Source organism: Ambystoma mexicanum, chromosome 1q (genome assembly GCF_040938575.1).
Source record: "Ambystoma mexicanum isolate Mex_15411 chromosome 1q, UKY_AmexF1_1, whole genome shotgun sequence".
NCBI lineage: Eukaryota > Metazoa > Chordata > Amphibia > Caudata > Ambystomatidae > Ambystoma > Ambystoma mexicanum.
Genome location: NC_090922.1, coordinates 1,108,418,199 through 1,108,444,701, shown reverse-complemented (window position 1 = coordinate 1,108,444,701; position 26,503 = coordinate 1,108,418,199). Strand labels below are relative to the sequence as shown.

General features: G+C 47.3%; 1 protein-coding gene across 4 annotated transcripts in view; it reads right to left on the bottom strand.

Moving 5' to 3' along the window:
* CCDC18 (coiled-coil domain containing 18) overlaps nt 1-26,503 on the bottom strand; it is a 2,185,916-nt gene that overhangs the window by 2,047,997 nt on the left and 111,416 nt on the right. The window lies entirely within an intron of this gene.

Below are 26,503 nucleotides of genomic sequence, written 5' to 3'. Positions count from 1 at the left end.
GTATTCCTCATCTTTTGAATGGCTCCCGTTAGGCAGAAACCTGTGCAGTTCCCTCTGGGACCACTGCAAAAGATATAAGACTACAGGTGTTTGGCAGTAAACCCACTTGGTAGCAGTCCGTACCACACAGATTCACTTGGTAGCTGTGCCGGAGCAGTCAGACTTCCCTCAAGAAGAGTTAGGCAGTATACAGAGTATTCACAATAGGTCAAAAGAACATAGTAGAACAAGTAAACAATGACCAGAGCTTGGTGTAAAAGAGATAATGATTTATTTAAAACCACATCTAGTAAAACACACAGGCATTAATGTTAAGCAGTTCAAAAACACGGTCACTAAAAGATATACACTCCCTTAAAAGAATATTAGACAATTCTTAAGTAAAGCCCCACTTATTTTCAGACAGCGGTGAGCGCTTAACGCAGATGGCACTCTAATTCGTTTTAAAAAGGGAGAGAAAAGCAGAGTATAATTTGAAACAGATCCCAACACTTTCACAAGAACACAACAAGAGAGGAAGGCAAAGTAAAACCGTGAAGTTAGAGTTCAGAAGGCCGGATCCACTTTAAGAGGATCAGAACGAAATGTGTCCAAGGTCACACGGTTGAAGTGCACAAAAGTCTTGAAAAGGTTCAGAAAGAGTTGGACCAAAGAAAGGGACCAGTTAGATGGTCAAGGCGGCCAGCCCAGTCCAGAAAGCTAAGGGATTATTATTACCTTGTAGCAATCTTTACAAAGGGAGGCCTGGCGGACACGGTACCTTAAAGTGGTGAGAATACTCCAGCGGGGGCAGTTGTTCCTGGCAGCGGATGCAAGTCGGTGCTTCGTCCGAGGGAAGAGTGGATCTCGTCGGGGAGGAAGACAGGAGTCTGTTGCACTGCCAGGGAAGAAACCAGCCGCGGAGTTCTCAGGAAAAAGGAGCGGTCCTTTTATTCGCGGTCCAGTGGTAAGTGGCTATCCGTTTGCCAGGGTGCTTGGCACGGGCAGTTCGACCACAAGACGTCCTGGGATGCGAGGAAAAGAAGGTAAACTGGTTGTGCCCACTAGTCAGGGGAAGAAGCCTCTCCAGCCGGGAGATCTTCTGTCGTCGGGAAGTGGTGAGTCGGTTCCGCAGGGCTCCACCGGTGGCGTCGCCGTGGTAGGTCGGCTCAGCTTCTCCCTCATCGGATTCTCAGGTCCTGTGGCGACATCTGAAGTTCCAGTCCCCAAAGCCCTGCTTTTATGCAGCACACCCCCATTCACTCAGCCTAGCTGTCAATCAAACATGCACAAGAGTGCGACTTGAGTTACCAAGGTAACTCAGTCCAGGGTGCCTAAACCCCCTCCCACACTCCCTGTGATACCCAGACAAAGTGGCACCACTTTTGGAGGCTTCTGTGGAGAAGCCCGCCAAAAAATGGAACAAAGGGCTCGACTTGGGTTGGAGTCACAGAAGAGAACACAAACGCCATTTTAGAATAGAGTCCTGGCAAAAAATACCAACCGGCGAATTAATATTAAATAAATAAACCGGCGGTATGTTCTAGGCTATGAGAATTAAATAATTAAAGTTGGTAGCCTCGAACAATGGGAAAATCCCATAGGGATATATTCGCAATCAAATATAAAAAGTAGTATCCACTGCCACCAGCCAAAACTCGATCAGGGGGGACAGAGACGTGCCCCCTCGACTAACAGACCCCGGTGCAATCGAATTCCCCCGACCAGTACGTCCACAATATGATGGTTTGTACCGGTTTCTGTTAATAATTTGGGACTAGTAAAGCCAATGGTGACTTTACATGCCCTGGGAGACAGTAGTCAGTCCCAGGTTATGGAGTCTATGGTGGGGTGTCACTATGACACACCTGTGTCACTGCACGGAGGGTGCTGTGTAACACACATAGTAAAAACACATGAGGCCCTATGGAGTAAAGGACCCCATCGCAGATAAAATACAAACAGTCAAAGGAACACCATAAATCATGTCCAAGAGTGGGAGAAAAAGAGTCTCACTCTTGGCAGGAGAAAAAAACAAACTCCAGAAATCCAGCAAAGCTGCTGGGGGACTCACTAGGTTAGGAAATTCAGCCTAAAGAGAGAATTCTCCCTAACACTCCCAACGCAGTGTTAGGTCTTGGAGGAGGGCGTAAGAATTTGTAGACTCAAGATTTGTCATGGATTGAATGTAGGACAGCTTTCCCAAATCCTCCTTCCTGGCTAAAGGATGAATCCAGACAGTAATGTTTAGTAAATGTGTGAATGGTATACCGAGTGGCTTCCGTACAAATGTCTGATCACCACTCCTCTTTGCAGAGCAGAAGATGTTGCCAAGGCCCGTGTGGAATGAGCTCTAAGACCTTCTGGGGGATCTTTCCCGGCTACACCCCCACCCGGCCCGGAGGGAGTGTAGCCCTGATCTTTCCTGAGTGGATTCTTGCCTCTATCATTCCCACGCAGACTTACTGCTCTTTCAAATGCTTTGTCTGTAGGCTCTCTCTCTCCTAGTCACACTCTTACTGTTGCTCCTCTCTACCGGCCCCCTTGGTCAAATCACCTTTTTTCTCTCAGAGTGGGCAGACCTCTCCTACTCCCTCCTGGCCTCTACCACTCAACTCCTCCTTGGTGACCTCAGCATCCATCTAGATTATCCCTGTTCCTCATATGCACTTTTTCGCGACCTCTGTAATTCTCTCTCCCTCTCTATCCTCCCTGACTCACTCTGCTGGTCACACACCTGATGTCTTGATCTCCCCTGACTTCCCCCCCTCTACTCATCTCTCCTTGAGTGATCACTGCCTCTTCTCATCTTTCCATCTCCTCCCCTCAAGCCACGCCTACCCCAAGATTGCCACCTACCTTCTCGGACATCCTGCCGATGAAGCGTAGTCGAGGCTTTCAATGCCTTCTTCTCACCCCTCCTCTACCCCAGGCTGACTCACACCCTGACACAGCCCTGCCTCTGCTCTACCCCTCTATTTCTGCTACTCTTGATGCTCTTGCCCTTGTCATGAGGATCTGTTTGAAGTCCAAAGCCAAGTGCAATTCTTGGTATGACTCTGACCCAGCTACACTTAAACGTAAGTGTAGGGTGGCTGAGAGGAAATGGAGGGCTCCTTGCTCATCCACTGACAAACTGGCCTGCTCCAAAGGCAATACCGAATCTCTGTCCGCACCAAGATGAGAGACCACATTCAAGCCCGCGTCTCTGCGGCATCTAACAACTCGGCTGAACTTTTTCAAATCTGCAAGGAGCTGGCAAACCCTGCTGCACCTTGTCCACCCTCTCCTCCACTCCCCCTCCTCTCTCCTCCTCTGCTTGCTGACCTTCCTTCAGCTACCCCCTCCCTCGTTCTCCTCCTTTCCTCTTTCTCCCCTGATGAGGTCGCTAGACAAGTCCGATCTATGAAAGCCTCATCAAAACAGGTACATCCCTGTTCCCCTAAAACCATTAAGGACCACATCGATTCCCTCGCTCCGGCACTTGCCGATTTCTGCAACCTATCCTTTGCCTGTGGATCTTTCCCCCTCTCCTCTGAAGCGCTCCCTTGTGCATCCTCTCCTCAAGAAACCCACAGCTGATCCTTCTTGTCTCGGTAACTATCGCCCCATATCCTTTACTCCCTTTTTTGGTAAGCTTCTGGAAAAGTTTCCCAGCTCTCAGCTTAACCTTTATTCTGATTCTGTTGGCTCTCTCCACGACCACCAATCTGGCTTCAGATCTGCCAGAAGCACGGAAACCGCTCTCCTGAACATCCGTGAAGACCTGCTCTCCAACCTTGACTCTAACATTCCCTCTGACCTCATCCTACTTGTTCTCTCCTCTGCTTTCGACAATGTCAACCATACCATCCTGCTCAATCGTCTCCGTGACAACCTGGGTATCACGATCAGGCTCTGACCTGGCTGACCTCTTTCCTCTGATCGATCCACCGAGGTAAAACTTCCCATCTTCTATCTCCCTCTCTACCTGTGGTGTTCCCCAGGGGTCTAACTTCTCACCCTGGTTTTTCAACCAATACCTGGAAACTCTAGCCTACTGCATTTCCATTGTCTACTCCAAATTCCAATATGACACCAAACTCATTTTCAGGCTTCCTTCAGCCACCTCCTCTCCTTCCCTCATCTCAGATTGGCTAATTGCCATTCAAAATTGGTGTGGTGCCAACGATCATTGTTTAAATGCAAACAAGACTGAGATCCTCCTCATTGGTACACCTTCACCATCCTTTCCCCTCACTCACTAGGCGGCCTCCCTTGGCCCTCCTCCTACTCCTACCTGCAAGGTTAAGAAGCTCAGGGTCATCTTTGACTCCATACTTTCCTTCTCGGCACACATCTCCGACATCTCTAAACAGTCAAACTTCTTACTGGACCTCCTGAGAGGTACTCTGCCTTTCCTCTTATAAAAGATATAAAAGGAAGATGAATGGTGACATCATAAGAAATTGGACTGAAGCACATATAGAAGATATAATGACCTGAGAATACTGACAAGAGACGAAATACCAAGGAGATACCATGGATAAGTGACATCTTGAGCCCAAGGTGAAGAAGTTGATGTCAAAATGAAGAAACTTATGCCACATACATGATGAAGATATTTAGTTAGTTTAAATGTGTACAGATGCAAGTAACTGCAAGAGGCAAAGAAATTGTGAAGCTTGCTTAAGCTAAATAGTCAATAGATTGCGGCAAACTCCAACGTTTACAAGTATATACCTCAAAAAGCACCTTATGTATGACTGCAAGTCCACTACGCACATGAGCAGAATTGAACAAAGGTTACAAGAGGCTTCAAATGCAGCAAGAAAATCGAGAATCGAGACAGAGCACACCTCAGCTAAGGATGACCATGCCAAGAAGCCAAGGTCTTATCTGGCTGGTATAAGCCAACATTGGATCTAATTAAGGAGAGAAGAGAACAGATGATCTTGTTCAGAAAGGTCATGATGATCCACAGACGTCAGAGAACTGGTAGAATTAAATCAAATATACGAAAAAGACACAGAAAAGCCAATTTCACGGTGTCCAGTCACGCCTAACAAGGCAGGCTGGAAGAGTGAGACTTTCACACCTACGCATGGATCCCTGCCATGCCCATACTCCTTAAAAGTTCTCAGAGCACAGAGCAGACTCAAGTCCAAACTACAAAGAAGTAATTGACACATGACTACTGAGGTAATGATCGATTGTAGCATAATTGGTGGGAAGCTGGGGTGCAGACAAGCTTCTCTGCACCTGGATGTTCTTGGTGCGTGCTGCTAGACGTAGGTGGAAAAGTATGAGTGGGGTTGATGCCAACCCAATCATAGTGGACCATGTAATCTAGGGTCCGATAGGGAGTAGAGCCAATGGGACGTTGTACTTTTAGTGACGTTCATAGTGGTCATTTTGAAGGGAGTTGCCCCACCTGACATTGATTATCCAAACCCCTCCCCCGCTACCATATACAGATATAGTACCTATGTTGAGTTACCTTCCTATAACCAATCACGTTGCACGTTAGGTTTTTAAGATTGCCACGTAGAATGACGTTAGTACGTGTGCAGGTTGTACGTCAGAAATGACGAGTTTTTGCTATAAATATTGTGGTTTTTTTTTTTTAAGTAAAGAGAGCGAGAAGATCGAGTGACTGCTGACGTTCGTTGTACTCCCTGTTTTATGAACTTGTCATTAAAAAGACTCACTTTGCCAAACTACTGAGTTGTCTTAATTATTGGATGCACGACTATGAATCTGCATCCCCATCTATCTCGAGGGTACTGCTACTCATCTTAAAGGGCTGTTTGGATATCATCCAGTTCACTCTCCTTCCCTCAGAAGCTCACCATCACCCAAGCTCTGGTTCTCTCTAGGTTGGACTACTTTAACAGCCTCTTTCTAAATCTACCCGCCTCCACTCTCTGCCCTTTACAACAAATCCAGAACCGGACTGCAAGACTTGTCCTTGGCCTCAAGCCCTGGGATCATATCTCTCCAGCTCTAAAATCCCTTCATTGGATCCCAGTGGATGTAAGGATTACATTTAAAACCCTCTACATTGTCCACAAGGCTTTCTGGGGCCTGGGTCCAAAATACCTTCAACTATCCCTACGTAAATACCTCCCTTCTCGAGCCCTTCGCTCCTCTACTTCCAACTCCCTCAGGGTCAGTCATTTTTCAAAGAAACTAGCTGGCGCTAGATCTCTGTCTTCGGCTGGGGCCTCTCTTTGGAACAGCCTCCCTACCGCCTTGAAACTTGAGGAGAACCATCTATGGTTCCGGAAGCACCTCAAGACCTTCCTCTTTGCTTCTGCCTTTGCCCCTCTTCTCCCCTGCTGATCTGCTTTCTCTCCTGGCACCGTGCACCTGCCCACCCTCTGTCCTTTGGCCCCAGGTACCTGCTCACCCTGACACCCTCCTGCACTGCCTCTGGGCCACCCCTTGCACTGGGGCCTGTATCTGTACCCATACAGTCCCCCACCCACTCTTCTTCTGCACTTATCAGATGCACCCTATCTGACTAATTTAGCACTTTGCCACTTGCCGGCTGCACTACCACTGTTTATCGCCTTTATTATTATTTATTCTGTTATCTCCTCTGTTCCGAACTTTCCAATTCTCAACCCTTCAATGCACTTTCCCCTTCCCCATGCACTTGCGCGTTCTCAATGTCACTGGGCCTAGTAAGATAGTTGTTTTTGTTTCTCCCCTGTTCCCCTCCCTTTGCCTGGTCGCGTTCTGAAACACTTGTGTACGAGCGCGATACAAATAAAATATATCAATCTTTAGCATTCTGTAATAGCAAAAATGATCCATCTGGACAAAGTTTGTTCTGTAACTGGAAGATCCAGCTTGTGTCCATTGTACCCAATGAAAAGCTGGTCATGTTGACGTATTTTTGCCATTCGTGAAACGTAAAAGCTCAAAGCCCTTCTGGAATTAAGCCTATGAAACCTTTCCTCTTCCTTGCTAGGATGAGGAGGCGGATAGAATGTAGGAAGCATGATTTTCTGGGATAAATAATAATCTGAAATTTTTCTTTGCACAAATGAAGGTTTAATAATGAAGACAACCTTATCCTTGTAGGAAATAGTAAATGGATGCTTACTAGATAAGGCCTGCAACTCAACGCAACTAACAGAATGGTTTTGAAAGTCAGTAGTCTTAGTGGACATGAAGTGAGTGGCGCAAAGGGAGCACACATCAGAAATTTCAACACAAGACAGAGATTCCAGATCGGTACTTGAAAAGGTGTAGAAGGGAACACGTTAAGGAGCCCTTTAAGAAACTGAATGATTAACGGCCTCTTGAAATAAGATGCCTCTTCCGATGTGCACTTGAAAATTGAAAGCGTAGCCAAATAACCTTTTAATTTTTCCAATTTGGAGCCCCAGATTTGCTAAGTGTAACAAAAAGGACAACACAATAGGTGTATTGCACTGAAAATGGTCTACATCATTTTCCCTACATCAGCTGCAGAATGTATTCCAACAGCAGCAGTATAAGGATTTTGTTGCTGGCCTTCTGGCCGAAAGCAAAATCTCCATTATGTAATCTCGGAGGTCCCAATCCTTATATCTCAACCTCTCAGAAACAATGCATGTAGGCCGAGTTTCTTCACCTCTGGATGGAGAACCCGACCCTGCTTTCGGGAGAGAAGATCCTCTCTGTGGAGCACGCACTGGAGGACAGATAGACATGTCCAGAAGGTCCGGGTACCATGTCCTCCTGGCCCAATCTGGAGCAATTAGGATTTCCGGAACCGTCTCAACTTCCTGATCACGTGAGGAATGACGGGAACTGGGGGAACCGCATACAGCAGTGGAAACGCCCAGTCCACTAAAATTGCGTCTCCTAGAGCTCCTCTTGGGGGAAATTCTGTGGAGCAGAACAGTTCGCACTTCCGGTTGACATTGGTCAGTAACCGGTCCACTTGAGGGGTTCCCCAAAGGGCAAAGATCTCTTGAAGGACTTCCTGAGCTAGTTTCCACTAGTGGTAGACTGTGGTCTGTCTGCTCAGAGTGTCCGCTGCTGCATTCTCCTCTCCGGCTAGATGAACTGCCGTCAGGGAGATTCCTTCTGGAATTGCCCAGAACCGGAGCTGCATTGCCTTTCTGCACAGTGGTAGTGACCCTACACCTACTCTCTTGTTGAGGTAGTACATGGCTACTGTGTTCATGATGATGATGATGATGATCATCATCATCATCATCATCATCATCATCATCATCATCATCATCATCATCATCATCATCATCATCATCATCATCATCATCATCATCATCATCATCATCATCATCATCATCATCATCATCATCATCATCATCATCATCATCATCATCATCATCATCATCATCATCATCATCATCATCATCATCATCATCATCATCATCATCATCATCATCATCATCATCATCATCATCATCATCATCATCATCATGACATTATTCCCCGTACAGAGGGCAGAGGCTGCTGTGTAGTTTGGACTCGATGGAGACCAACGACTTCTGACTGTCAGATCGTTGGAGTGGGCTTCCCACCCCGTGAGTGAGGCGTGCGTAACTACGGTTATCCCCGGGCAAGGTTGCCAAAAAGGTTCCCACTTCAGAAAGGGCTCAGGAGCATAGCTCCGGGGCAACACGCTCACCTTGGAAGCAAGAGAACGTAGAGCAACACAGGTTCGGGTCCATGCTTAGAAACCTCTGGATATTAAGCGCTATGTAAACAACCAATTATAATTATAATTTTGCCCTCACAAGCCCACCACAGGAGATCCTGTGCAACCCTGTTTGGACCCTGAAGGAGGTCTGTCTTCCTGCCCGAGAACCCGTGGAGGGTTCTCATCTCAGGCAAGCCTGTGACACCAGGAAAATTCAAGATGTTATGAGGTCGAGCAACCTCAAAACGTCGAAGGCGGAAGACGCCGAGCACTCTGGAATTTGGTGACCATCTGCAGAATGTTTTGAGCCCTCAGCTCAGGTCAACACCCCAAAGTCCCCCTGCGCCACCCCCCGCCCCTCTGGCCACGCGAGGACACACCCAGGACTGCTCCCATAAACTGGAGCCTTTTCAGATGGTAACATGTGGGACTTCTTGTAACTGAGGGAGAATCCCAGTCTGTGCAGAGAGTGGCAGGTGATGCCGAGATGTCCAGGGCCCATTCAGGAGAACGTGACCAGTTCAGGAGAACGTGACCTGTTGATCCCATCGTCCAGGTAGGGATGGACATGAATAACCTTTCTCCTGAGACTCACTGCTACCAAGCCATCAGCTTGGTGAAAACCCATGGGCAAAGGTCAGCCCGAATGGCAGAACTCGAAACTGATAATGAGAACCGCCAACGGCGCACCTCGGGTACTTGCTGTGCTTGTGATGAATAGATAGGTGGAAGTAAACACCCTGAAAGTCCAATGACACCATTCAATCCTGGGGCTGGAGGGCCTGAAGGATCTGAGAAAGGGTGACCATCTTGAACTTGTCCTAACTGAGGAACTTGTTCAAGCATCTCAGGTTCAAGATGGGTCACAATCCTCCATCCTTCTTGGGGATTAGGAAATAGGGAGAGTTCCACCCTTTGCTCCCTTACGTTCCAGGTACTGGTTCTATAACATCTTTCTCTAGAAGGCTCAACATTTCCCGCACAAGGAACAGATCCACAACTTTCAATGAGTGGCTCCCCGATGGATATTTCTGAAGCCTTTTTAGAAAGGGGAGGCAGTTACCCTCGGCTACTGTTTACAACGCCCTCACATCTGAAGTAATACCCTGCCATTCTTGCAGATGCAGCAAGAGTCTGCCTCCCACTGGGGTCTTATTGGATAAGGCCTGAGAGATGTTTTGAAGCAGCTGAAGCAGTGGCTGATGGCAAGATAGCCATTGCTTGGGCGGACTTTGCACCTCTCCCTCATCCACCACGAGGGAATCTTCTTTGGCCATTTTGAAAAGCCAGTCCTCTCGCTCTTCCAACTGAGGAGTAGAAGTGAAAGGACTTACCCCTCCACATTGATCCACTGGGTTCAGATGGTTGTGGCTGCCTGATCGCTGCACCAAGGGATTTAGCTGCCGCCTTTGAGGTCTGCAGCTTCTCCATTCTTTTGTCAGCCTTGTTGCCATCAAACAATATGTTGAGAAGTGTGGATTGCACGTCCAGTGCAAAACCGGACTTCCTCAACCACACAAAAGTGCATATTACCATGCTTACCGCCATGGCTCTGATGATGCTATCAGGTGCCATCAAAGGACATGTTGAGAAGTGTGGAGTAAGTCATGTCCTGATTGTAGAGACTCGCACATTGCCTTACCTTCTCTTACAATATTCAGGAAGCTGTCTCTTTCTTCCCCTTTGGGGATATTATGGTCAGTCGCCATAGCTACACAGTCCCACAGGGTGAATGTAAACTTTGCTAAGGCGCGAGTGGCCTTTGCAGACTTGACAGCCATGCTCCCGGCAGAAAATACCTTTCTAGCCCAAGCATTAAACCGCTCATCAACCCGGTCTGGTGGGATGGTTGGGTAAGCAGCCTGTTTGGAAGTAGCCATTGCTGCCTAAACTACCAGGCTCTCTGGTGTTGGGTGCTTTGGCAGATGGCTAGGTTCGCTACTTGAGGGTCTGTACTGCTTGGCATGGTTCTTATTCACCGCTGGACTTGATTCAGGAACCTCCCAATTTGCCACACTGCTTTTTTGAAGTGCAACATGAAATGGGAGAATGGAACCCTTCTATGGACCTTTATCAAGAAAATCTGTCGGGTCGTCTTGCTCAAACAGTGGAGCAGGTCTGCCCCAGAAACACTTGTGCACAGGCGTGTTATGTTATAAATGACTTTTCGTATCATATGTCATCCCAGAAAATATATAACTCTGGTCATAAGGTGCCTATAAGAGGCAACACCACTAGCAGATTAGACATTCCCATCCAAATCTTTTCTGGATTCATCTGAAATTAGGCTTTCTGGGAAGTTAGGTGCGACAAACTCCAACCCAAATGGTGGAGTGTCGTGGTCGGAAGGCTCATCCTCCTAATTGGAGGATAAAGGCTTGAAAAAATTCCATCTTTGTCAAAGGATTTGTAGGATTTTTCAACGTGTTTTGAAAATGTCTAAGGTTTAGGCGTTGATGGCTTAGACACCGATGGCTTAGACTGTCTCAACGCTAATGGCGTCAACGCTAGATGACTTCCTTATCGATTTTGGCATTGATGGAGCCCTCGAAGGGCTTGACCCTGGACTCTATGGAGTCTGACTATTTTTCGTTGTGTGGAGACCTCAGGGGTTCCCTCAAGGGGTCTAAGGCTTACGTCCCAGGCGCACAGGATATAGCCTTAGCCCTTTCCTTGTCAGCTTTTGATGGCACGGCAGGAGCGTGGCCTCTTTCTTTCTCTTTCGAGGGCGTCGGGTCACCGCCTCAAACTTTTTAAGCATTTCCTGCCTGAATCCTTCCCACTCGGCTGGAGTGGAGGATTTGGTTGGGCAGGTTAACATTCTCTCCAGAGAGGAATCTGATGAGGACGAAGAAGGCGATCTATAGGGCCTTTTCTTTGCCTTCTTCTAAGAGGACGAGGAACGATGGTGCGACCCGCTCCTGGAGCAAGAACCCTTTTTCGATCTCTTGCTTCATGGAGAGACACCTCTTGTCTCGGACGATCTTTTATTCAACCGAGTCGTCGATGGGGATTTAGTAGGGGGACTACCCACCGCTAATTTCCCTTTATGTTCTTTGAGCCTTACCATTCATGGTAACAGAACTCACAATCTGCCGTCCTCTCTGCATGCCAAGGCACCACAGACTCACAATGAGGATCAGTGAGGGACATCTTCGCACTGCAGTCCTAGCATTTTTTTTACCCGGTCTTTGTGTTTGATGGTGTCGAAGACTAGGCCATCGTACTCGCGTATCAAAGTTTTTCTGCCAAAAAGAAAACCAAAGCCTGCTGTATTTCTCGAAGCGTTAGCTATCACGGAAAAACAGAACTAATGATGTCAACTCTGAAATGGAAGCCCTCATGGGACATCGAGTCAACCACATCGACCCACCGTGCCCTCCGCCAAATTATTTTTTCTGAAGCAGCTGAAGGGATGATATCAAAAGATGAGGAATACGTAGGAGGACACAACCCATTCAAAATGACTTACGATAACACACTTACAGAAATGTTCCCACGATGGGCGTATGTACAATGGCATAAAGAGGAGTACAACTAGAGAACCAGTTTATGAGAATGTAAAAGAAAAGTGGGACTTTTTCTTATAGTTTTGAAAATTAGGACATATACCAGGAACAAAACAAAAACAAAATGAACGTAAGTGGTCAAGTGCTTCACACTAAGGAGGAGTCCTAATTAAAATACAAAATTACATTATTAAGTGTTCCTAGAGGCTGTCGGGGAGGTGGGGTTAGGTAGGAAGGATGTGGTGGGAGGACAGCAGGAGCTCCCTCTTTACCAAGTAAGTGAAATATAATTCGAGCTTTCAAGAGATCCACAGTTGGGTTAGCTTTGTTTGTTATGGGCAGTGGGTTCCAGAGAAGCAGAGCAACTAGGGAGAAAGAGCAAAAGCAAGAGAAGGAGCAGGGAGGGTGTGGGACAGTAAGTTTGAGTGCACAGGAGGATCTAAGAGAACAAGATGGTGGGTAAACGGAGATACAATAAAATGGGTAAGACCATTGATAACGTTGTAGACTAGAAGGAACTCGAGAGTGGTTGTGCATGGAGAAGTGGGGATGATCTGGGTAGTGCGAGAAACCAGAGAGTATTCTCACTGCTACTCCCCTTGGATCCTCTGCTCAGGTGGTCAGGGAAAGGCAATCACTCTTGGATCCAGACCCTGGGGGTGGAGAAACGAGGGGTGCAAAGTCCTTGGGAATTGGGAGTGATTACACACAAGCGAGACATGGTATCGCCTTTTCCAGTTAAGGACCAACCTAACTCTCTTGTGACCATTACGGGTTACTATAAAGCTGTTCCCCCTCATTTCCCCACATGTGACACTTGACAGTACTGAGACTAGGAAGTGGCATGGAGGAACAGAGGCCTGTGGAGGAATAGACCAGCAGGGGACCCTTGTTAAGAGGAGGCAGCCATGGTGGGACCGGAGAAGGATCCCGGACACCGGCAGATATCCCAGAGGACTTGCGGGACCCAAAGCAAGTGGGCCGTGTACTTGCCGCAGATCTGGGAACCTCTGCGACAGAGAATAGGCAGCAGGAACTCCGAGAAAGCCTGAAGAAGGAAGGACGCCGCCTGCATCCATGAAGAGGCATTCAAGGTGCCGGCGTGCGGAGGGAAACACATGGCAAGTGAGCGGGGCTCGCAAAGGTAGACTTCCTGGCTTCAGAAGCAGAGAAGAGCTGCCGGGAGGAGACGCAGTGTCGGGGAGGGTGCTCAGAGGGAATCGCAAATAAGTAACTTCGAAAATTAAGCAAAACAAATGCTTACTGAATACCAAACTGAATGGAAACCTAAAATTAAGCAACATGAATGCATATTGCACAACGAACTGCCTGAAACCTTGAAGTTCAGGATATTAAAGATTGAATGGAACAAAACTGGGCTAAGCAAGTAACAGAGGATCACTCAAGTGCCCATATGAAAATGAATTACAGAAGAGGGTGCAAGTGTGACAGAGCGCCATACAAAAGTGGGGTATGAACAAACGCTGCCATCCCCTTCCCCCTACCCCCCAAAGTGAACTTTGAGTGAATTCAGTGCAGCAAGGCCAAAGACTGGCAATAAGTGTGTGACAAGTGATAGCAGAGCCACGAGGCTGACAAAGACAAGCCAGGAGTGCAAATATGCACATAAAGCAAAAGAGGCTGATAAAGAGGAACTAAGTAAAGGTGACTTTGTACACAAGGGCAGATATCAAAGAACCTCTGTGAGCTTAAGAGTCCATGGATCCTAGTTGCGTGACCTGTGATGGTGGACTGTGTGGTCTGAAAAATGAGGTTTTACCAGTGAGCCCTGAATGCTGAAAACCAAAGACATTGTGAAACAAACCAATGAAAAGCGCTGCAAGTGAACAGGTGAGGCAAACCAGAAGGAGGGTCAGGTGGACATCGCATTGTGTGAAACCTTTTGAAAAGACTGAAGCAAGTATAAGTGGTGAAGTTAAGGTCTTGAGGAAGGGAACCCTGAAACTTGAGGAACTACAGTGTTGTCTTGAAAACGGAGCCTTGTGATCATTTGTGTTGGAACTGTGTTGCTCCGAACTTGAGAAAGGTAATCTTGAGCCTTTTTGTGAAACTTTTACACTATGGGAAAGGGGAGCTGAAAGAGCTGGGAACTGGAAACAGCTCAGAACTTTGAGTAAAACACCAGTTAATTTATTATTGACATCCCTACATGTTTACCTTTAGTTGTAAGGGCAAATATAGGTTTTGGGCAAAGACAGACTTGTACGTTGAACTCTTAGACTTTCCTTAGTTTCATTCAGGTAGGGAACCCCCACCTTAGCATAGGGCAAGTTAAGCCTTCTACCAACCTGACATTTGATTTAATAAGTATTTTATTTTGAACTTCAAGTCTGACTGTGTCTTGCTTTATGATGCCTTCACAGTAGGTTGTAGAGAATGCAGGTAACAAAGTTGATGACCTTGCCTAGAGAAAAGAAGGAATAGGAAGGAAGGCCAAGAAGTAGACTTGAGTAGTAGTCCAGTTACCTGAGCAAAAGAGTGTACATTAGAGTTTTTGTAGTGTGGTTAGTAAAATAAAGATGAATTTTCCAAATGTTGAGGATGTTAATACGAGTGGCACTGGCAGTGATGAATTGTTGCAGTCATAGGTCACTAGAAAAGAGGACTCCAAGATTGCGAGCCTTGGTTGAGGGAGCAATGTCAGGCGGATAGGAGATAGGGAGGGTATGGGAGTTATGGCATTGGAAGTTGGGAGAAAGAGCACTTCACTTCCTTTTTTGAAGAGTTCAGCATGAGGCAACAAAGAGCCACCCAGTGACGAATTGCAGTGAGACAATTCTCCGTTTCGAGGTGACTGGGGTAAAGTAGAACAATATTCTAGTCTTATCAAAAAGGTGATAGTGACAGGCAAAGGCTGAGATGTTTTCCTAGGGCAAAGGTTTTTAGGGTGAAGAGCAGAGGCCCAAGGACTGATTCTTGGGGGGAGGGGCACCAACAGGAAGATGGTTGGGGTCCAGAGGTTTGCGAGTTCAAAGAAATTTTAAAGGATCAACTAGGTTCAAGGTGATCCAGGTAAGAGGAGATTTGTGAAACCCAAGACAATGGGGAGTGAGGAGAAGAGAAGATTGGTCGACAGTGTTAAAAGCAGCAGTAAAGTCCAAAAGGATGCGTATAGAAGAGAGTTTGCAGTGGTGTGCATTAGAGAGAAAGTTGGATCATGCATGAGTGCAGTCTCTGAAGTGTTTACTACAGAAGTGGATCTACAAGCAGATGATCCTGAAGGTACTTAGTGATCCAGTCAAAGACCATTTATTATTATTAATTAATTCTTACAGTGCACTACTTGCTCAAGGAGTTCTGGATAATGGGGAAGGACAGAAACTGGGAGATAGTTTGCCTAGCCGTTTGGGTCAGCTGAGGGGTTCTTCAATAAGGGTAAGACAATTGTAGATATGAAAGAAGCTGGGAAGAGCCTCGGAGAGAAAGAGGTTTAAGAGCTCACCGAGGTATGGGCAAGCGATGGAGACTAAGTCTTTGACCAGTTTGGGAGAAAATTAATCGATAAGAACACATAATGGATTGGCACTACGAAGGATGACTATTAATTCAATAGGAGAGGTAGAGGAGAAGCAGTCGATTAAAGAAGTAGGGGGAGAGGTGGTGGACAGATGGAAGTTTGGACAGGGAGAGAAAGGAGGGCTGTGGCAATGTCACATTTTAGAGGAAAAGTAGTGAGCAAGTCATTAGCAGAAGGAGAAGAGGCAATGGATATTGGCTTGGGAGGTGTGAGCAAAGATTTGAGGGTAGATTAAAGTTTGCAGGGATGATTGAGAAGGAAGGAGATTATGTTTGTGGAGTAGAAGGATTTGGTAGAACCCAGTGCAGAGGTTAGGGCAGTGTGACGAATCCCAGGATATTGACATTTCTTCCATGGGGGTGTGGGGAGTCCCTTCCCATGAAGTCAGTGATAGTCCCCATGGTGGTTGTACTCAGCTGGTGGATCTCATGGAGAGGGAAACCATCCATGGGACCAGTGATGATCACCTTGAGAGAGTGTGGTATTCCACTCCCTTTTTTCTGACCCCTCCTTTCTTTCAACCCACTCAGTACCCGAGGTCTCCCACGCTTCTATCTTTCTGTGTGGGGTTCAGGAAACCAAATCCCAGGAGAATACTGAGACGAAGAAGAGTACCACTGAACTCTGATGATCATCAGGTCAGTACTGGGACAAGGAGGAAGGCTGGAGAAATGAACACCTATGGAAACCAACATACGCAGTCTAGTTGCTGGAGACTACCCCTCCCCATCCATACAAGTAAAATATGGTTTGTGACGAAAAGGTCTACAGTCAAGTCTGGCAGGATAGTGAACCACACATAAAACTATGCTTGGGAATTGATACTTGGGAACTGTGTAAGGAGTCACTCATTGCGTTTTAATATCACAAACTGAACTTTAAAGGTCTGTATCCGGAACAAGAAAAGCCTCCTTCTGGATCAAGAAGACACCCCATTTTTCCTTAGTTTAGTGTAAGGGATTTGGATGAAGGTTTGGATGCAGGATGTCTTGAAAAATATTATGTCCACCATTCTGAAAGAGTGCTTTGTGTTTATATTGAGGTAGGGCAACCCCTCAGAAATAGGGCAAGATAGGATTTTCCTTTTCTTTACTTTAATAATAAAAGTCTTCGCCAACAAGAAAGCCACCACTGTCAGGCGCGTACGTCTGCACCCTTACAGCAGCAAGGGAATTTCTGTACGCTAGGAGTAGGTAAGGTGTCCCTAATGTGCACCAATGTCTTATGTGATCCTAGGTGGAGAAAAGAGACAGAAGAATGTGAACGTGCAGACAGGATAGTGTTGCTCAAATGGAGTCATGAGTGCATAGTGAAAGGCTAAGAAAGCACAGTCAATGGAAGAGGCATTAATCGCGGAAAAAGCAGGTCCTTGCATCATCAAGGGGCAGAAAAGTCTTGCCTGAGTTTTCTCTGAGTCATTGAAGAGGGGAGAGGAGGAGTAGAAGGTGGATGGACCAAGATGGTAATGTGAAGAATGGAGTGATCAGAGGGAGAGATGTCAATGGAGAGGTCAGGGGAGTGTGAATTAAAGAGAAAGACGTGGTCAAGAGCATTCCCACCAGAGTGGGTAGGCTGGTCATGGAGGGAGTGGTCAGATAGGAGGGATTAAAGTTCAAGCAGGTGGCTGCTGAGGGTTTGGAAAGGGTAAAGTCCCCAAGCATGACAATGTGGATGTCGGTAGGAAGTGACTCAGGGAGAAGGGCCGGGAGAAGCATCAGATCAGGGAAGGAGTTGAGAGGGCCAGGAGGTTGTCAGGGAGTCAGAACAGTGAGAGGATTAGCTGGGAGGAGTTGGATAGTGGTGTATTCAAAAGAGGAAGAGTTGATGACAAGGGGATTATAGGAGCATGGTTTAGGGCCTTATTGATAAGGAACCCCACACCATCACCCTTCACAACAGGTCTGGGAGACTTGGAGAAGGCAGCAGAATCAGTGTGGAGAGCTTCCAGAGTCATGAGGGGAGATCTAGCTCAAAGTGATTAGTGATGTAGGAAGTCTTGTTGCAGAGGGATTATGCATTCCAGAGGCCAGATGAGAGTTATAGGAGGTGGGATGAGAGGCCAGGTGTTTTGCGGTAGAGGGGGGGATAGATGAGGTTGGAGATCCTGAAAGCATAGGAGTTATTTTAGGGGTGCAGTTGCAGGGGGAAGAGGGAGAAAGGGGGGGCAAAGATTGATGCAGAAGTTAGCCTAAGTTGAGGCTGAAGGCTATGAGAGAAGGGAAAGAAAAGAAGGAGTAGGAGAATTGGAGCGAAATCAAGATGCATGATGGAGGGTAGAAAAAACAGGCAAGTGAAGACTATGAAAAAAGGGTGCAGCTCAAAGGAGAGGGAGGATAGGAAGATGAGCAGAAGCATGTGTAAGTTCCAAGTTGGGTTAGAATGGGGGTATAGGTAGCCTAATGACAGTCAACGGACCTAAAAAAAGCCAAGTTCCTTGGTCCTGTGAGCTCCTCAGTAAATGGATAGACAATGGGTGGCAGGATCCCTGTGCATGGAAGAATATGTCAGGTTAAGAGTGGACTTGGTAAAGTCCAGGCTTGCGCATGGGTTCTGGCCCTAGCACCTTCCCAACCCTAACAGCCTTTAAAGTAATTCTTCAGTGTGTCCACACTGCTACGCCATCTACTAATATATCCATTTGAATGCCGTCTACAACGACCACTGCACATGGTTTCTTCCGCTTGCACTGCCCTTTAACTGCATTGGCTATGTGTACTTCTTCCTCTACTGTTACATTTCTACCCTTGGATCAGTGGAAATTTCTTGAATGACTGGTACTCTCTTTGCTGAATCTGCAACATCTTGCCAAGTGGCCCGTCTTGTCGCACTTTCTACAGATTATTTGTACTCCAATAGACTTCTGGTCTGTGGCTATTTGTATGGTGCTGCTGCATCTGAAACATTTTCTGACACTGCCACTCCAACTGTCCTCTCTTGGCCTCAGCATCCACATCACTGAGTAATTTCTGTTGTTGCGTCTCCTGTATGAGCGGGAAGCTTCCTTTTCTACTTGCGGACAATTCTTGTCTGAACATCCATTTGCAAATCCTGTTCCCACAATTTTTTCTGCAAGTCCTGTTTTAGCAATTACACTGGCTTCCCCAACTGTTCCATTTGTGTCAGCATTCAGGGCTTTGACGCAGCTCTCAGTATGTATGTAGAAAATGTAAGATCAAAATAGAAATCTTTAAGACGTTCCCTTAACGGACAGCTGTTGGAAACAGTAAATCACTATAAATATCTGGCTAACTTAATTCATGCCAGTAGGGGAAAGACTGTGCCTTACAGGGACTTGGATGTGAAATTTATGGCGGCTGCATTGGAGTTATCGCAATTTGATTTTAGGATTGGGCGATACTCGGCTTTCCCATTACTAAAGCTTTATAGACAACAAATACTCCCCAGGCTAATCTTTGGTGCAGAGTCCTGTGAGGTAGAAAGTTTACGGACAAAGCTGGAGGCAAAAATGCAGAGACCAGTCCTGCGTCTCCCAAACTGCATTCCCTTGATGGCTATCGGGTATGAATTTGGACTCCTGCCTGTGCAGACGTATGTTAATTGGGGAACTTTTGTTATTTGCTAAGATTTCTCTCCCCCTTCCTGCGTCTTTTTATGTGGCCCTAAATTAATTGCTTGGAAAGTCCTTCTGTAAGGTGATGTCAAATGGGCTTGGTCTTATACGGATTTGCTCCTTAGGATTTATTCATCAGTAGTGGAACTTCAGACAAATCCCAACAAGGTGAAAAACTGTTTAGACATGCCTGTATTAAGACTCGGGAGGATTTACTATGGTATCGGTGCTTCAATGATAATTTTTTTTAACAAATTATTTTTATTGGAATTTCATTAATATAATAACATCACATTATATAAAGCAAACCTCCCGAACATCTAGTTCGAATCAGTACACTTAGATCACATTTATTTAAGAAATCATATGCTTATTACATGTAAACCGCAATTGATCCCAAGTGAATCGGCAACAATTATAAGCTAAGGCTGCTTGTACAAACGAGAGCAGTAAGAGAAGGAGTGCTTGAAAGTAAAATGAAGGAAAGAGAAAGAAAAAAAATATATATTCACCTTATAGCTAGCCAATCGTTACATCTCTTTGCCCACTTCTGCCTGGTACCCAGACCCTTAGTCCCGTGTCACGGGTTCAGCAAGTATTTCAACATTCTTGGTTGGAAAAACATGTGTTCCTTTTCCGCCACATATTCGAGGAATGGTCCCCATATGCGAGAGAATTTAGTTAACTTCCCTTCGATCATGGCTGTTAGTTTTTCCATCCCTAGTAGTTCCCAAACCTTCACTCACCAATACGCTATGTGGAGGCCCTCTATCTCCTTCCAGAGGCGGGCGCGTGTGAGGTGAGCAACCATAAATAGGTGAGAAATCAGCTCCGCTCTGGGGCCTGACATTGGGTAGGATCCATCCTGTGGGGTGTCGCCTAAGACCAGTATCTGTGGGTCCATAGGGATCGAGGCACCAGTGATTTCCCTGATTTTGGACCTTATCTCAAGGCAGAAACATTGTATGATAGAACAATGCTACCACAAATGACCCAGATCACCCTTCTGCCCAGATCCATGCCAACACATATCCGGGTAGTCTGCATTCATAGCCTGTAGTCTGTGCGGGAACAGGTACCATCGAAAGCATAGCTTAAGCGCACCTCCCTTATAGTGGTGCATCGGGATATCTCATGGGCTCTCCCCCATATTCTCTGCCATGAGTTCTTGCGAAATCGTCTCTCCCAGCTCCCTTTCCCACGCTAGCATATAGGGTAGCTTTTCTTCGGTAGGCAACCTTTCCAGAAGACAATAGCAGGTAGCAATTCTATGAGAGTGATGCCCCTCCAGAACCATCAGCTCTATCCCCGTAGGCGGCCTAGTGGCTGCTCGTGTTATGGACGGGTTAGTTACCCAGTGGCTTAACTGTATATATTTGAATCTCTCTGTTTCTGGAAGGTTACATTTCCCTTTGCATCGTTCGAATGTTAACGGCTGGTTATTCTCATAGGGGTCGTGTAATCTTAATGGTTTCCCCGCTGACCAGAGCTGGTAGGAATCAGGGTGTATACCTGGGGTGAAGGCTGGGTTCTGTGTGATCGGAGATTGCAGGCCAAGGCCCGATGAAAAGGCTTTTTGAGCACAGGCTTTATCCCAGCAACAAAGCGTCGATGCCATGGTGGGAAAGAGGGAACCTTGTTGGGTATGCGCTGTTTTCGGGAGAAACAGCAGAAAATGTTATAGGAACTGGGATGCTGATTGTTCAATGTCCAGCCATTTGGGCGATTCTGGTGGGACAGTCCAGCCTAATATTACTTCTATCTGCGCGGCTCTGTAATACTGTGGGATAGAACGAAGACCCAGGACTCTATGTGTTACGTGGGATTCTGGGTGTTTCACCTTGCCAAATAAAACTACCTATTTCCTTTTGTAGTTCAAGGAGGTCCCGCTCTGGGATCATTATTGGTAGGGCTTGAAACATGTATAACATTCTCGGGAGGAGGGACATTTTAATTGCACAGATTCGCCTGAGACACAAGATTTCTTGCGCAGCCCAGTTTTGTAGGGCATCTTTAGAGAGCTTTAAAAGATTGGGGATGTTGGCTTTCATTAGGCCAGAGTAAGTTGGGGTCAGGCTCACTCACTCACTGTGCGTGGAGACCATTGAAAAGGATATGTGTTCTGTAAAGTGGCTAAGGTGTCCGAAGATTCTGAGAGGTTCATACCCATCGATTTTGCCGTGTTTATCGTGAAACCGGAGATTGCTGCAAATCAATCCAATAAGGCCATGAGATTGGGGATCGAGCTGGTCGCTTCCCTCAGGAGACAAAGCACATCATCCGCGTACAACGCGATCTTGTGGCATTGCCCTTTAACCTCAAAGCCCTGTATCCCCGGGTGAAGGCGAATTTGCTGTGCCACGGGTTCCATTGCTAAGGCAAACACTAGGGGGGATAGAGGGCAGCCTTGCCTGGTTCCTCTTCCCAAGGCTATCTGGTTGGTCCACTGTGAATTAACCTGCACTCGGGATGATGGAATTCGTAAATTGGAAAAGATCATGCTGGCGAAATTCGGGCTGAAGCCAAAGCCCTTCAGCACTCGCCCCAGATATTCCCAAGACATGCTATCAAAAGCCCTGTGTGCGTCTATAGATAGGAGTGACAAGATGCCTTGGATTTTAGGGGCCAGGGCCACAAGATCCACTGCTCTGCGAATGTTATGAGCTGATCGCCCTTGGATTAACCCGGTCTGGTCCCTGTCTATTACAAACGGTAGGATCTCCCCTAACCAGCGGGCTATGTCCTTGCTATAAATCTTCACATCAGAGTTAAGCAAAGCGATCGGGCGGTAGGACGTACACTCCGTTAGATCTTTTCCCGGTTTTAATATCAGGGTCGTCGTAGACTCTACCATTGTCTGAGTGACAGATTCCACCTTCCACAGAAAGTCAAAAAGGTGCGTGACGTGGGGTGTCAGTTCACTGCTGAAAACTTATAAAATGTATTTGTAAACCCATCTGGGCCCAGGGCTTTCCCCAAGGGGTAATGTTTTAATCGCGTTCTCAACTTCCTGATATTGGTTCCTCTAAAGAATCTCTTTGGGCTTGTGGGATCTGGGGGAGGTGAGCGTTTGCTATGAATTCTTCCGTGGCCTGTGGACCCCCAGTATAAGGGGCTGCCTGTTAATTACAAAAAAAAAGAAAAAATGGTACCACTATGCGTAATATCCCTCCCTCTGAAGAGATATAGCTACCCGGCCCATCTTGCAAGGCATCTATTCTGTTACGTTTTAACTTCTTTTGCAGATTGGCTTCTAGTAATTTATTAGCTTTGTCCCCTTTTGTATAGAAATACTGTTTTGTGCGCAACATGTAGTGTGCTGCCCTTGCCGTCTGGTGGGACTCCAGTGCTTTCCTCGCTATTCGTAGGTCTCTCAGAGAGCGCCGGGACCCACTCTCTTTATGGACGGCCTCAAGTCCACGGGTTTCCCCCTCTAGTTGGGCCTGTAGTGCCCTTCTGAATTTGCCTCTCTGAGCCGGTTGTTCAATGAAATGCCCCCCAATTACAGTCTTCGCAGCATCCCATAACGTGTCATACCCCATATTGTCCGTCTCATTTTCTTTGAAGTAGAAACCTATGGTTTCCGCTATGTGACTTCAAATCAGGGGGTCCTCCAACAAGAAGTCGTTTAACCGCCACAGTGACTTGCGAGGTAGGGATTCTTGGATGGGGGAGAGTGACAGTCTCACGGGAGAGTAATCTGACAAGGCTTCTGGGAGAATTTCGGCGTCGGTTACTTGAGGGATAAGAGTGTCAGACAGAAAGAACATATCTAGTCGGGAAAAGCCCTTATGAACTTCTGAGAAATAGGTGTAGTCCCGCTCAACCTGGTGAAGAAACCTCCATACCTCTATTAGGGAATGTTCCCTGAGTAATGAAGTAAGGGCTAGGAAGTTCTTTTTGTCCGCTGCGGTTGGGGCCAGTGTCTTATAAACTAGTGGGTTCATCACCACATTAAAATCTCCCCCCAAATATTAGTTCCCCTTCTACGTGTTCTGTCAGGGATTTAGATAAGGACGCATAAAATAAGTCTTGCTTACTATGTGGAGCATACAACACCAATGTAATCTTACGTCCCCACAGCAGCAACACAACTAATAGAAACCTTCCCTTTCCGTCCCACACCACTTTCAATGCATTCAGGGGGGGTGTTTTAGTGAACCAGAATGGCGACCCCTCGCTTCTTTGATCCGCTTCAAGCAAAATATTTCATGTGGTAGAGTTTATTATTAAGACGTATTCGTCTGAGGGCTGGAGGTGGGTTTCCTGTAGAAACAATAATGCTGCATCAAGTGTTGCCAATCTGTGAAATAATGTATTGCGCTTTAGTGGGGAATTTAGGCCTTGGACGTTGAGAGTAATGAATTTAACATCTGGGGTCACCATTCTGAGATCACTCAGGCTTTTATGTTGTGTTGGGTGACCTCAGAGTCCCAAGCGACAGGTCTCCACCCCTCCCCCTATCACCTTTTCAGTCCCCCCCAATCAGTTTGCATAAACGTGGGAATAGCACAAGATCCGCACAGACAGCCGAATGTCCCAAGGGTACATCCCACAGAGGGGCGACGGTCATTCCATAGCAGCTAGGTGGCACAATATGAGTAGAGATGAAATAAGAGCTAAAAGGTGTCATGTGCAAAAAGCAATAATACAATAGAAGAAAAATTAAAAACCAGAAATGGAAGAATGAAGTTCAACTCAGTGGAGGCTCGTAAAGGCCTCCCAACTCTAACCAACATCAATAAACCATCAACAGAACGGGCGCAATCCGCTTGGAGCACCCAAACACACTATATTGAAAGTTTGATCTCTTTAAGCCTCAGACGAAGCCAAGCACACATTAGAAGGATCTTCTTCCCTGGTTGAGTGCAGACTCTTCCTCTCGCCCCTGAAAGAGTAATGCCCTGACCCCCAATACAGAGCCACCATCTTGTAGAACTTCGGAGCTTAGGGCTGAGTCAAGATAATAATAGGCGCATAACCCCACTGAATCTCAGAACACGAGGGCAACAAGAATGTGTGTTTATCTGAGACTTGTCGCCACCACACTAGCACCATGTGAACCCAGATTAGGTTCCAGAGGTAGGGCACAGGACCACACCACATGAAGGAGTTCTCTCTCCTGACCCACAACTCCGATGTCAAGGCAGGTGAAGTTCAGCATTTTCCTCAAGAGTTCATGTCAAAAATGAGCCACCCATCAGCAATTTTAATGTAGCAGAGTGAGATTCCGCTAACTGGCTTAGCCAGCCATTTCAGATCCATGGGACGAGCCGGAACATTTAATCAACTTCATGAGTCTCTCCTTCCGGTTACAGCCCGGGAGCCGCCAATGTCTGCTGTGCCTCGCCATTCTCCAGAGTTTCCACCTCCTGATGTAAGGATCGGCCCATTCGTTGCCACCCCTTAGGTTTCCTTCACTTATCTCTCGGCGTGGGACCGAGGTCTGGCTTTAGTGATTTGTGCGCCCAAGGTTCAGAGGGGGCGTCAGTATTTCCTCCAGCCAACAAGCCCCTCACGTCGTCCTCTGAGGAGATTACATAGTGCTCGTTGCGGAAATCAAAGATCAGGGAGCATGGAAAACCCCAGCGGTAGCAAATCTTTTGAGCTTGAAGCCAAGTCGTTACCCTCTGCAGGCGTCTCCAACTCGCTAGGTTGTATGGGGAGAGATCTTGGAACAGTTTTAATGTTGCTCGGTGGAATTCAATTGGTTCCGCCTTCCTGGCTGCCGCCATGATCTCTTCTTTCTGGCGGTAGAAATGGACCCATGTCAGGACGTCCGGGAGCAGGTTCTTCCTTTGCTGGGTGGAGGAATAGACGCCGTGAGTTCTGTCCAGAGTCAAGGCTTCTTAGGAGGGGAGGCCCAGTAAAAACCTGAACAGCTCACCTACATAGTCTGGCAGATCCTGGTCCGATACCTGCCGCAGAACTCCCCGAATGCGCACGTTATTCCTTCGCGATCTATTTTCAAGATCAGCCTGCTTAGCCCAAATATCCTCCAGATGCTCATCGATGGGCCTTACCCTCTCCACCAGGACCTCATGCTTGTGCGTTTGTTCGCATGTGATGTTTTCTAGCTCATTGACTCTGGTTTCAAGACCTCCAAGAGGTGAAGTTAAATCGGCAAGTGATCGAGCCAGTGAGTCTTTTGAGGTCTTAATCTCCATTTTGATTTCTTGAGTGATATCCAGTTTGAGGGATTTCAGCATCTCTTCAAAGTCAGACCTGGAGAACGCCATTTCTGCCGGTTTTGCCTGTGTAGGGGCATGATGGATCTCCATCCTAATTGTTTGCCTCTGGGTGTCCATTACTGGCTGTGTAGTCAAAAAGGCTTTAATACTGTGGGATTTCCGCCTTCTCCCCTTTTGGGCATTGTCCGGTATCTAGTGCCTGGGATCCACTTGTCACCAATGGCCCCCCGTCCGGGGGGCCAATCTCGGCACAGTACAGCTCGTAGAGGATTGATGGGAGAGCTACAGATAATGATCCCCAAGGGGGAAGTTGCCCTACCGCAAGATTCTCATGACTGCTGTTCCTCTTCTCTCCTGCAGAGCATGGCGTCCGCAGAGAAGTCCCCTGTCGCCCCCAGATCGGCTCTGCCTTATCCAGCAGGCTAAGTAGGCTCAGGCAGAAAAAGGGGGGACCATAGCTGCTCTGCCTGGACAGTACTGAGGCCCCTGATGCAATGGCAGGCCCTCCACTCCCGGGGCTCGCCCCGCCATCAGAGCTCACCAACCGCTGCCCCTGGTCACTGCTGTGCCTGCACCGGATCCTGGGGCAGCACGGGACGCGAGACCGCCTCTTATGAACCTCGGCTCGAAAACGTTTTGTCCACCACGGTTCTGTCCTTGCTCCACCCTCCCCGCATGGTGCAGTCCAGGGCCCACGCTCTAGCCAGTGCGCTTCCTAACGGCATCGAAAACACAGCACTGCCGCCGCCGGGGAGCCCCTTGCACTTTACCTCAGCCAGGCGAAGTGGTCATAGGGCCCCGCTCTCCAGGGACGCAAAGCTGCTGCAAACTCCGGGGCCTCGTCCTCCCGCCCCGTCGGCACTCTCCGCCTCTGCTTCGGGTGGTGTGCTGGTCTTTTCGATTTGTGCGCTCCCTGAGATTGAGGTTCCTGTCAGGCTCCGGGGGTCATATTCCTCCTAGCATTAATTGCGGGCGCAGGATCCAGTGCCTCTGCGTGCATTCCACCAGTCCGCCGTGGGTGGGGAGCTCCAGCTCGCATCGGTAGGCACTGCTATCTTGGCCAGCAATCCC